This window comes from Sesamum indicum, linkage group LG5 (genome assembly GCF_026168435.1).
Source record: "Sesamum indicum cultivar Baizhima isolate 11 linkage group LG5, ASM2616843v1, whole genome shotgun sequence".
Lineage (NCBI taxonomy): Eukaryota > Viridiplantae > Streptophyta > Magnoliopsida > Lamiales > Pedaliaceae > Sesamum > Sesamum indicum.
The window spans coordinates 4242319-4256267 of NC_142661.1; positions in this window are offsets into that span (position 1 = coordinate 4242319).

Here is a 13949-nt window from a genome sequence, read left to right on the forward strand (position 1 = left end):
TTATGATTTACTGATTTCGAGTACTAAAGTAATCCTTATCTTATTACTTTTTGTTCTAAAAATTAATTATTTTCTTGGTAATTATTTAGTTGTTCTTTAATCTACATGTAACACTTTGTTTGTAGAAAGCTTATGCAATCACTTTACTTACTCATCCACTAAAAAAATGGAAACAAGATTAGATATTAGTGTGCAATAACGTGCATTTTTGCTATTATGCACTTGTAGGTTTCTTTATCTAAAAAATGTGATATTATAATTTATAAAATAAACTCGTCTATTCTGCTAACATACATATGTATGGCAGGTTGAGATAGGGGAAAGGGACATGTATCACATAATTGTACAAGATAATGAAGGCAAGTTGGACGTAAGAGTGAAAAAAGTCCCTCTCCAACAAGATGTGAACCCTCTACCGGAAATTATTGAGATAATAAAAATTCAACCAAGATATAAGTTATCCCTACAGGAACGTCTAGAGAGTTGGATATTACAAAAGAGAAAGTGCAACGCCTCGAATGCAAGTGATAAGGTACTAATTTTTTTGATACTTTACATAAATAATCTGTAAATATTTGAGTTATGCAAAACTAATGTAATATAACTAACATTCTTCAACCACATTTTCATGCAATAGTACTATATTCATGATAGAATCTCTCAATACTTCCGCTCTTTAAAGGAGGTTGCAAGTTTTATACTCTATAGCTGTCGGAGGAATGATATACTGCTGGAACAGGTAAATTCAAAATCCATAAACCCAATTTATCTTTGACCAAAATTTATGTGGATATGTTTTATTTTCTAACTTTTCCACTATAGAAGATTATAGAAAATGAATGAACTTATGTCATTTTTTCATGAAGCATATTAAAACTTGCACAACATTCAAGTTTGGGATGGAAGTGGAAGTCGTACAAGAAATATTACTAAGATAGAAAAGAAAATAAATAGTTGTGGAATGGTTTACTTTAAATCATATTTATTTCTTACCAACGTAAATGGTTTTGGTTTAGTTGAATTTTAACTCTTATGTTTGTTATATGCTCTTATCTTTCTTACCAACGTTATTCTTTTCCTATTATCTTTGTTAATCAGTTTTAACTCTTATCTTTGTTATCTTTGATATGGTTTTGGTTTGGGTTATATGCTTGAATTTTAACTCTTATCTTTGTTATATGCTCTTCACCATCCATTTTATCTTTGTTCCAAGCAATGAAAATCCAAATAAAATGGACTGGAGATCTTTGCTTGCGCTTTAAACAACCCAATAATTGATTTATGGCCAGTCAATTTTCTCGTTATTCTTTTCCTATTATTTTGTCAACATTTATAATTAAAAAGAAAATTTTAAATTCGAACATCTTTTCCTTTCTAAAAGCTTTTGATATGGTTGTCCAATGAAAAATTTGATTAGGCTCGTACAAATCAGTAAAACTATTTTAATATCAATCAAATGATTAACTACTTTTTATTTTGGTTAAGTCAATGAAAAGTATGATCAACTTTTTTTCTTTTGTTATATTAAAATTATGATTCAATATTCTAAAATTAATTGATTAATTATTAAATAATTGTGATTCACGAAAACCTAAATATAAGTGATTTGTTTTTATTGAAAATAGTGTATTAAATTATCGATATATAGATAGATAATTTCAAATTAAAGCATACATTAAATAAAAATTTAGTAGCGCGAGAAACTACTATAAAAGTAGACCAAATAACCATATTTAAACTGGTGACCTTTTGGTTGGACAAATTTATCAATCTATATCTATATCTACATATATATAAAATTACGAATCACCTAAAAAGCTTTTTCTTTTTGTGGTTGGACTAAATTAACCTTGCAAATATTATTTTTCAAGGATAAAAATGTAAAATAATATATTTATTATTTTTTATTAACTACTTTTGCAATTACACATATACTCTTATTAATTACTTTTTACATTATTCAGATTTATTCCTACTAATTACTTTTCACATTATACTTAATTAATCATATAATTTTTTTGTATATTATATTCATAATATATTGCATTTATAATGGTTTCCCTCAATCATACAACACCTACAAAGAATTACATAAATTAAAATGATTTAATGTTGAAATTTTTATTAGCATACATATAATTGAGAATTAGTTAAATGACTTAACAAATCAGAATAGGTTAGATGACGATTGAAAATCAATTAAATGAATTGTCATGTAAGATAATAATTTGAAGTGTAAAATACAAATGCTAAAAGAATTAATGAGGATAAATTAAATTACTTATTATGTAAATTGAACACTTTTTGTTGTAAGATAGATTAAAATGTAAATTGAGATTTGACATGTAATTACTATATATGTTATAGAACATTTTTATTATCTCTAATATAATAGAATAAAATATAAGCGTAAAAGTTTTGATCTTTTCAATAATGCACGATAGAAATTATCGATCCTTGTAAAAAAATATAAAAATGTGTAAATGCTACTCCTAAACCATCACAACACGTATCCATTTCCCAAAAGAATAAGTCGTAAAAATGGCATGAAATAATAGATAAACACTGTCTATACTATTATAGTTATCTATGATGCATGGCTACGGACACGGTGACAAACACAAGATACGAACAGACATGGCCACATGGAAAATTTAAAAATATTAGAATAGGAAATGGCACTCACACTGCTATAAACTATATAATTATTATTATATGTGTTCTCAGTTTCTCATAAAATTAAAATATGACATATGAAAAATATCAAATAAAACCTAAAATAACCATGTCTTGTATCTAAACATTTAACCAAAGGGTTAATCGCAAATCCTGACCCGTAATTTAAGGGGGTAGCATTTTAAGGACTATAATTTAGACCCTGGCAAAATATGCGCCGTAGCTTTAAAAAATATTGCGATTCCTACCCTCCGACTAGATCTGATCAAATTTTAGACAATTTTACTCCTCAATAGCTTTAAAATGAGCAGTTTAGTCTACTTTCAATTATTTTTCATTCTAATGCATATTTTTGTACATGCTCCCCTAGAATGGTATCAGAGCTTAGGTTTATTGAACAAATATATTATATATTATATTTTGATATTATAAATCCATTAATGGAAGAGACTCTCTTGAGAGAAAATGGAACCGGACGAAAGTTCAAGTTCCGATGAAAATAGTGAATATTTCCATATTGTTGAAATATAGATAAGGGAATTTTTCATGGAAATTGTTGACAAGTGTTACAACAGTCTCAAAAGAATTGATCCAAAACTTCTCACTCCAGAAGAAAAACAAAATGGTTGAGAAATTTTGAGGTTCGATAGGTACTACCAAAAAATGCAGTGAGGCGTCTATACTCCACTGAAGTCTATGGTAGAATCCCAGCTAGAAGAAGCGGAACGGGTAAATTCTGCATAATTGCAGTTCTAAAAATTATGATTAAAGAAACTGACTGGAAAGAACTCGAGCCTGATACATCAAAGATCTCCCAACATCTGAGGGAGATACAAAAGACAGTTCAAGACTACGGACATAGGTAAATCCATATACCTAAAAAAATAGAATTTTGAGCCAGAAGGTGGAGGAGGTCCTTAAGATCCTTCCCGATCTGCACAAGGATCTTACTTATCTGAAAGCAGACATTGTAGATATGAAGATATACCAAAGGGAGAACCCTGAGACATCTAAATCCAAACAAGAGAGAATTAGGGACGCCCTTGGAACAGTACCTCTTCTACACTAGAAGGGGACGGCTATGGAGATTCCAAAGCCAAAATTTAGAGAAGATCTGATTATCCCATCTATCAAATTTATAAAATAATGGAAGTAACAAGAGCACAGATCTATAAGAATTGGCTGAATCCTTTTCCCAACTGGAAATTGTGGATTTAGTCAATATCCAAACAAATGAAATCACTCCAGCACGACCATCGCCGTAGGGGAGTACATGCTCTAATGATCCTTCGCAGGATCAATCAATAAGAGAAAGTGCGGATTTTCACACTAATGTCAGTCCAAAGTTTATGGGAACCCGACTAAAGAAAAATCTAGGAAGAAATCGAAAGAGAGTGCTTGAAAATACACCTTGGACAAGGACCATTCTCCATCCTTCACATCCATATGGCGCTATACTTAACCTTCAGGGATGACTCACGAGTTGAGGGAGCATGACCCTAAACATGCCTTTAGAGTACAGAGCACTAGACCTGTAGCGTCGGATTCAAGTACCGATTGCACAAGGTCATCACCAGACTCTGGTGAAACGACAACAATTGAGTTATAGTAGGTGCAAATTCCTATTGATTCAAGTCAACCCAGCACCTCTGGGGTCAAAAAGGGAGAAATAGCCTTAGACCAATGACAGGCACTTCTAAGTTTAATACTAACCAATTGATGTGTGATAAATAAAGCACACCAACTTCTTTTTTTCGAACACCAAAGAAATCTCCTACCTGTGTTGTCGTCAGTCCATAGGGTTCTCAAACTTGCAATCCTTCCACGGTGACAAAGAGCTTCTCCCTTTGCAGCCGTGTTTTAAAACTTATTTCCTACTAAATGGAAGAGAGAAGAAAACAAAATAGCTATTTATATGACGAAGAAGAATAAATAAACCTTTTCCACCAAATTTTCATATCAGTACATTTTTCCTCAAAATTTGCACCCACTTAACAGAAAAATCAAAAGTCGTAAGCTACTTAATGGTTGCCCCTCTTATGTCGTGAAATTGGAAAAACAAATGCATATATGGCCTGTAATGTGCCAATCATCTATAGTATGGGACAAAAATTAAAATTAGGTCGATTTATGGAGACAACCTAATTAGTATCGGGTAATTAGTAGACATCTCTTTGCCGTACCAACCTAAACTTTTGTGAGCATAATTAGTAGACATCTCTTAACTATCCTCGAGATCTTGATCGTTATATTTAGAGTCTTTAGATAAATCGGTTCAACAATTTTATCCTTAGAGACATTACATGTGGTCACATTAGCGTTGTGATTAATTGAGATGACATGCTCCGTTCTCTTTCAAGGATTTGCTTCTTTAACCAAGTATTCTACCACGCTTTGTGATTTACTAGAATATAATGTGTAACCTTGTTACAGAGCATTCAATAAGATTACTAACTTATAAAACAGTATTCACTATTTTTCTTGTCATTAACAAGTTTGAGAAAAACTCTTGTTTCTTAGAATGGTTTGTGTAGTGGCACATAAACAAGACAATGCTCCTTGCCATTGAGAATTTCATGGCTTGATCCATTCTATATAAATGAAATAGACATATAATAAGGAAGCAAAAACTTCATTCATAAAAATATAAAAGACATTACAATATTTTAAAAAAAGTACCTTATTGATTAAAGTAAACATACCTTAATAATGGAAACATTCTAATAACATATGAGATAATACATAATAAACAAGCTTTGTTGAAATCCTCAGGAATGTCACCAAACTTTAAGGGAAGCTCAGGGAGACCTTTTTCATCATTTTCAATGGACTAAAAAAATCTGAGATTCCAGCCTCAACAAAATTAGTCTCAACTTCTTTAACATTTTCTTTATATTGGTAGGCTCATTACTTCAACTAGTCCATGTGTTCTTCGAATGGATCTCTTAGTTGTTGAGAATGTTGGCCAAAAGCGGTATATAATGATTGACGCCTGCCTAGTGCCAGAAGGCCAAGGAAGTTGGTGACCTAATGACTGGGGAGCCGGCAACCGAAGCCCGGTGAACGGCGGTTGTAACTATAGCGGTACTAAGGTAGCAAAATTCCTTGTCGGGCAAGTTCCGACCCACACAAAAGGCGTAACGATATGGGCACTGTCTGGAAGAGAAGATCGGTGAAATAGACATCTGTTGAGATGCGGACTACCTGCACCTGGACAGAAAGACCCTATGGAGCTTGACTGTTCCCTGGGATTGGGTTTGGACCTTTCCTGCACAGCTTAGGTAGAAGGCGAAGAAGGATTCGTTCTGTGGGGGCCCAAGCCATCAGTGAGATACCACTCTGGAAGAGCTAGAATTCTAACCTTGTGTCAGGACCTACGGGCCAAGGGACAGTCTCAGGTAGACAGTTTCTATGAGGCGTAGGCCTCCCAAACGGTAACGGAGGCGTGCAAAGGTTTCCTCGGGCCGGACGAAGATTGGCCTTCGAGTGCAACGGCAGAAGGGAGCTTGACTTAATGTTGTGCCATACTACAGGTACGGGACCAATGTTTAGACATTCCACATCTATGGCAAAGCTCTCCATTTATAGTTTTCTCTTGTTGATTCTTTGCCTTGTTCCCATTATTCTTCTGAATGTTGGAATTAATCCAAACATTACGATGATGTCCACGACTATTACCACGATCACGACTATGACCTCCATGGCTAAGACCACATCTATGAGAATGCCGCGTGGTGAGCCATGGTATCGACCATGCCCCTTTTATGAAGAAGTAGCATTTACTTCAAGAAATGTTGCTGAACTTTTAGGAAGTAGTTTGGAACCAATGGGTCATGTGTGATTATCATTCAACAAAAAACTGATTATTTTTTGTCTCAACAAGTAGGCATCAAATCAACTCTAAATAGGTTTTGAACCCACGTTCGCTTTATTACTGCTAGAGTACAATGTTAGATACATCAAAAGTAGAAAATATTTTTTCTAACATTTGTTCATTGTCACATCATCTCCACGTAATCTCAGTTTTGATACAATTTGAAACATATCAAAATTATATTCAGCAATTGACTTGAAATCTTTCAATCGCAATTGTATCCACTCATATCTCACACGTGGTAATATTATAGTTTTTTTTGTGCTTAAAATCGATCCTTTTAACTCTTCTAGAGTTAAAAAGGACTTTTCACGGTTAAATATTGACACTTCAGTCTTCATGGAGATGATGACAAATAAAAATTATCTCTTTAGCAAAGTCTTGCTTGAAAGCATTAGTATTTTATTTTATTATTTCCTCCAAATGTAGTACGGCATCAAGGACCCACAATAGATAGTTTGTTTCAGAAACATCAAGAGTACTGAGCTCTAATTTTATGAGATTGGCCATTAAGCTACAACAAGTTAACATGCACTTTTAGCATAACATTCAACATATACATTTAAGTAGAATCAAATGTATTACACATGAATGTAAAGTAAAAGTGACATAAAAATATTACTAGCAATAAGGAACATATAAGTTACCATGTAATTAAATTGAATTGTTATGACATGCATACATGAAATTAAATGTATTTAAGTTTGGCTTAAATCTTAAAATGTTACAAATAGAAATTAAATGGTATTCATGTCAATTTCTTTTGTCACTAATTAAATTTTATTGCATGTAAATATGCTAGCAAACATTCAAAATACTACATAGGCATATGAAAGAAAACTATGTAGGTAAAGTAAATTAATTAAATTGACTTCAAGTTAGTAATATTTTAATCACAATATCTAAACTATGATATCAAAGAAATTATTATGGATCAATTAAATAAATGAAGAAGCTTTAGGCTTCTTGATCAAGCCATTATCTCAAAATACTTCAGGTGGTGAGAAAATCAAATATTCTACTTATCATCGTTTCAGGGATAATATCAAAAATAATTGGTATAAAATAGTTTTCCTACTACTGGAGGTCATGTAAACTTCATGGGATGAAATCAAGAATTGTGTGCCTACTTCTGGAGACAATATCAATTATAATAGATCTTTTTATTTATATATGTTCACTTTAGGAGACATTGAAATGTATAAAACAAGATTATTAGTATGTCATTATTAAATAATCAAGAATAAAAGTAACTAAGATATTATAGAGGTATATCAATAAAGAATAAATATTAGGGAAAAGTATTATTTTAGTCCGCTAAGTATGCCTAATTTTAACTTTAGTCCGATAACAATGTCCATTTTTGTTTAGGTCCAGTAACTTATGAAATTGCTTACTTTTAGTCCTCTGCCAGATTTTCGGATAATTTTACCCCTTTGAGTGCATATGGACTAAAACAGTCTTTCAAAAGTTACATAGGACAAAAATTGTCAGATGACTAAAACTAAATAAAAATGGACATAATTATTTGACTAAAATTAAAATTAAGCATACTTAGCGGACTAAAATAATTCTTTTCCCTAAATATTATAGGGCAAAATCATGTTTTGGTAACTTTAAAAAATATCAGTTTTGTTTTTGGTACCACAAATTTTGCAAGTTCGAGTTTTGGTACCATTAAACCAAAAAATAAACAATTTTGGTACCAACTTAACGACAAAGCCCATGTGCCATGCACATGGACCTTAACAGCCGTCAATCCCACAATTTTGGCAGGAAAAGTCACGTGAGTTTGAGAAAAAGGAGGAAAAATTGGTCTTTCAACATTCCATAGTGTTTTGGTACCATTAAACCTAAAAAATAAGCCTTTTTGGTTCCATAAAGTCATGTGCGGCGTAGAATAAGTAATACAACACATTCAAAAATAAAAGATAGAATTTATAAACATGAAACAAAATATATTGGTTATAAATACACGATTTGAGCTAATTGAAACCTGGTGTGATAAAAATTTGACAAAACCTACTTGACAAAATATATGCATTGCAATGCACAATTTTTCGCTAATTGAAACCTGCCAAAAGACTTCAACCTATATATTTAGTATATGGCTTTGAAAATTTTAAATAAAGTGATAAAAGGTATTGATTAACATACATAAAAATATAGCAGATAAAATTTAGTTGAACAAATAGGTGTAAGAATTTGCAAAATCAAGTTGAAGAGTAACTATAATACAGACTCACAGTTTACTTGGATGGATTTTTAAAATTCGGCCGTCCATAGAAAATTCTTAGAAAATTTTTTGTTACTCAAGACTCATATTAGTTAATACAGAAAATAATAAATCGTTATAGAACTATTTAAAATTATCATATAATTTTAGAAAGAGTACGGTTCTTCGGAGAAGGGCACTACCGTATAGCATAATTCAAGGAATATTACAAATTTACCCAAATTTCCAAACATTCTAAAAATTAACAAGTATTGTATATATCATGTAATAAAAGTTTATAAAAAGTTTCATAACGAAAAGACATCTAGAAATAGGTTAAATACTTATATAGGTTGAAGTCTATTGGCAGGTTTCAATTAGTGAAAAATTGTTGCATTGCAATGCATATATTTTGTCAAGTGGGTTTTGTCAAAGATTTCAGTTTGTTCAACTTGTGTATTCATAACCAATATATTTCGCTTCATGCTTATGGATTCTATCTTTTATTTTGCACCATACATGACTTTATGGGACTAAAAAGGCTTATTTTTAGGTTTAATGGTACCAAAACGCTATGGAATGTTGGAAGACCAATTTTTCCTCCTTTTCCTCAGACTCACGTGACTTTTCCTACCAAAATTTTGGGGTTGACGGCTGTTAAGGTCCATGTGCGTGGCACATGGGCTCTGCCGTTAAGTTGGTACAAAAAATGCTTCTTTTTTTATTTAATGGTACCAAAACCTGAACTTACAAAATTTGTGATACCTAAAACAAAACCTACCTTTTTTAATGGTACTAAAACACGATTTCAAAATTTATTAATATTGAGTACCAACTTTATGAATTCAAAATTTCAAACAATTTATGTGCATTTCATATACGTATATAGAAAATATGCATACATTATAACGTATTTATAGTACCTTTTTTTTAAATAAGAAGTTGAGAATTTTTTAAAATAGTTGAACAAATCGAATTATTAGTTAAAAATTCAATAAATTAATTTATTCAAAATCTCAATGATCGAACATAAAAATATAAAAAAATTAATTTCAATTTGCCCTTCTTTTAACATCTTCAATAAAAGAAGAAAAGTGTAGAATGTCTATATTTTCAAAGTATATCAATTTTATTACAATCATGAATCAGTAAAGTTTAATTGTTCCTTACTGGAAATAAAAAGAATCTAGAAAAGCTAACGAAGAATGATGATATATGCATCTTTCTCTCTACTTTGTTATGTCTTTTAATTTCTTTCTTATCGAAGACTGGTCAACTGTGGCCCTTTTAGGAAGAATTTTATTGAGTGGAGAATCATATTCTCATTTTTCGATATTCAAGAACTTCCACTAAATACATACCTTCTCGATCCAATCAAAAGGTGATCAGTTTGGTTCACCACTTTAAGTCTAATTCTTTGAACCCATCAAACGGAATTAGACTTGTGAACCCTATACTGAATTTGTGTGTTTTGGTGATTTACAAATATCACACTAGATCCAATCCAATGTGCAACTGATAAACTCATTTTGACCTACAAAATAGCTTTTGTGGTCTTTCTCATTCTCAGAAAAGGTTTTGAAAGCTAATGGATCCAAATCGCCAATTTCTAATGTTCTTTGAGCCCACCACTCTTTCTTATCCTCAACTAGAAGAGATTGTACAACCAGAACAGTAAGTTTCATTCTTGATTATGCATAATCCAATTATGAGATAATATAAATTTTATATTTCACTCAATAGACATCTCCCATTTAATGTTACCTAAAAGACATTATTGACCAATATACGTAATCAAAATTGTCCAATAATACCTGAAATCACTATTTCGATCATGCTAGGTTACATAAAAGCTATACTAACATGATCACCACTAAGCCTAACTAAGTCCCTAGTCGTTACAATAATAGCCCCTCCATCGCTAAGCCTCAGGACACTCCCTCTTCCAATGGTCCTTCTCTCTACAATAAATGCAAACATCATTCGGAATCCTTGATTGATGAACAATGTTCCTTTCTCCTTTACCCCCACCTAACAGCGTAACAGGATCACTTGATGTGCTAGAAGTAGTAGAAGAAGTCTCATCACTCTTTCTCTCCCCCATTTGGCACCCTTGCCTTTCGCTTTAGAGATTGAAGCCTCTCCCACTAGTACTTGCTGATGCAGATTTTTCGACCGTTGTCGTGTACTGGACCAACATATTAATCAACTCATGAAGGTTTTTCTCAATCCCATTCCTATTATAGTTGATAATAAATTGATCGAAAAAGGGTGGTAGTGATTGTAAGATCATGTTCATTCTCGAAATCAGCCTGGAGGTCTTTCAGCTTTTTTACTAGGGATAGTATCATCACTCGATGCTCTCATACGGACAATCCCTCAACTATTCTAGCACTTAAGAATTCCTTCATACGGTATCGCATAAAGTTAATTCATGCGGTGCATTATTGACCATACATATTTGTACCTCTCGTACTGTTTCTGGATCTTGTTATGCATCATTCCCAGTACGATACTGCGTACTGTCCAGTTGTCCTCATGCCACTGAGTAAATTTATTGAGCAGAACATTTTCCTAGCAAGAACCCTTCTGGCAAAGTACGAGGTAGACTTATCCAGAACATAAATTTAGTTATCGAAATCTTGGATTATCCTCAGAATTCTCAGCCAATTTGAATAGTTTGTTCCATCAAATTTATTATCCTCAAGTATGCTATTAAGTGGATTCTTAGACATCTATAATAAATACAAAAATTACTAGATTACTACAAAATTATGTTCAAGTTAAGGATTTGGACTTCAGTAATTAACCCTCTCACTATTTCAATAAAAACCATCACTCTCAAATGGGTTTTCGAAAAACCTTTACTTAGTGGGCTTAGGGTCCACAAGTAAAATTCTCGATGTTTATTTTCATTTTAGGGGCTAATAATTTAACTTGGTCCAACCAAGTGATAGGTTATTTGTTATTTATATGACCGAGACCTCATCACATTTAATATTTTTCATGCATAATATTCTAAATATTAAAAACATTAATTAAAATGCATGGAACGCAAAAATAAAAGTCTAGCACGCCACTATTGGATAATCAAAAGCCGCCTATGCGATCTACTGTACTCATAGTAGATCTATGGTCAGTCTAGGGTAGGCCCATTAACATACTATGGGTTTTGTAATCTCTCTTTATTTCTTCATCTCCTTCATGGGCTCCGTCCTTTGGACCTATTCTCCATGAGCCAACCCATGGCTCCTCCATAGGCCTCTATTGTCTGAGATAGTTTTTTCAATTGCTACAAAAATTAAAACTAAATCTCCCTAACCTACTACACTTATTACGACTAAAAAGAAACCCCAAACAAAAGTAGCAAGAAGTACATAAATAGGGAGAAAACATGCCTTAAATAATTAGGCTAAAAACAGAGAGATAAGAAAATAAGTGGCACGCATGCCACAACCCAACTGAAAATAAACCATCCAATGGATTTTGTGATCATCCATGTCAATCAAACTAATAGAAAAACACATTTATTTCAAAATAAACATGCAGAAAAAATATAACACAAACCATGCATTATAATAATAATATCCAATGTCATATATTAATCACATATCCAATCCAAGGGTTTTTCTATTAAAAACAATAAAACCTATTTATGGACATAAGTGCAACCGATACAAAAAATTAATTCTTGTTTGAGCACCCATTCAAACTAATTTTAGTAATATAATTTTAGAAAATACCACATCTCAACCAAAAATTAAATTCCCCAAAATTTACTGTTTCAGAAAAATATGCAGAAAATTCAGAAAAAATAAAAATTTTGAAAAAACATAAAGCAGACATGAGCAAACAATGCGCGCACCCCGCTCATGGATCTGCTTCCAGTGCACGCCCGCGCGTGCCAGCGTAGACCTGCATGCGCCCTTAGTAGCACGCATGCGCGCAGGAGTGCGCGCCCGGCAGTGCGCTTGTCGACACATCTACTGCCATTTTTTTTATTTTTTTTGAAACTTTTTTGTTCTTTTTTTCTACATTTCCAAGAATCAATTATATTTTAGATATTCTAAAATTTAGAAAAAATTCTCAACCCCAAAATTAAATGCAAAATTAAATCTTGACCAATGGGTGTACCCTTAATCCTTTCCCCGACCTTTGGTGTCAAAATGAAATAAAGAAGGCAAATAATTAGGAGAAAAAATAAATAAGAGGGACAAAAATCCACATTATGTTTGACTACAAGCGTTGATTCCTCATTCTGTATCGTTCACAGTGAGATCTCGAGTTAGAGACCCTCCAAAGACTAGCACACCACCACTAAAGGATGTGGAGATTTTGTACTAGCAAAATCTCATCAAATGTGCATAGAATCAACAACGTTATTGTTTAACATTTAATCATTTGTTCCTCTTTGGATCTCTAAGATCTTAAGAGGGTTTTTGGAAAGAAAATAAGAGTGAAATTTCATGGGTATGTTTTTGCTGCAGCTGCTGGTCGGCTGTGAGCATTTTAGAAACTTTATATGTGACCTAGTCACAAGATACCAAGGAGCTTTAACCTACAAAGATTTCTTCAACCATCTAACACCTATATGCCACACCACACTCAAGGAGGAGTTTTGACTCCTTAACCCAGCCATGGTCTAATAAAGGACATGGGCTTGCATTTTAATGGACCGAGCTTGATTAATTAAAATTAAATGAAGCCCACGTCTAATGGACTTTAAATCAAACCTAATTTAATTTATAAGTCCAATATTAAAATATACTTTGATCCAATTAAAGGATCCAAGCCTTCTATTTTCTCGCTTTTAACTTATAAATCCAAGTCATAAATCAAACCAAGCCCAATAAAATTAATCCAATTAATTTTACTAGCTAACTTGAAATTCTAATTAATTCAATTAATTAAACTAAAGTCATCCATCGAATGATTTGGTCTAAATAAATGATCCAATCATTCATTCTCTCCACGATTTAATTTACTTCAATTAAATTAATCCGACTCACTGGAATTAATTCCAAATTAATTTCATCCCATTATAGTGGTAGGGTGTGACTCTTTAAGTTCACTCTCAGCTAGAGTTGGGCATGTGCGACCAACAAAATTAATTAAATCTAATTTAATTAATTACTTTGAATTATCCCATAATCAGAAATAGCTCGTTACCATAGGTGCTCGTGT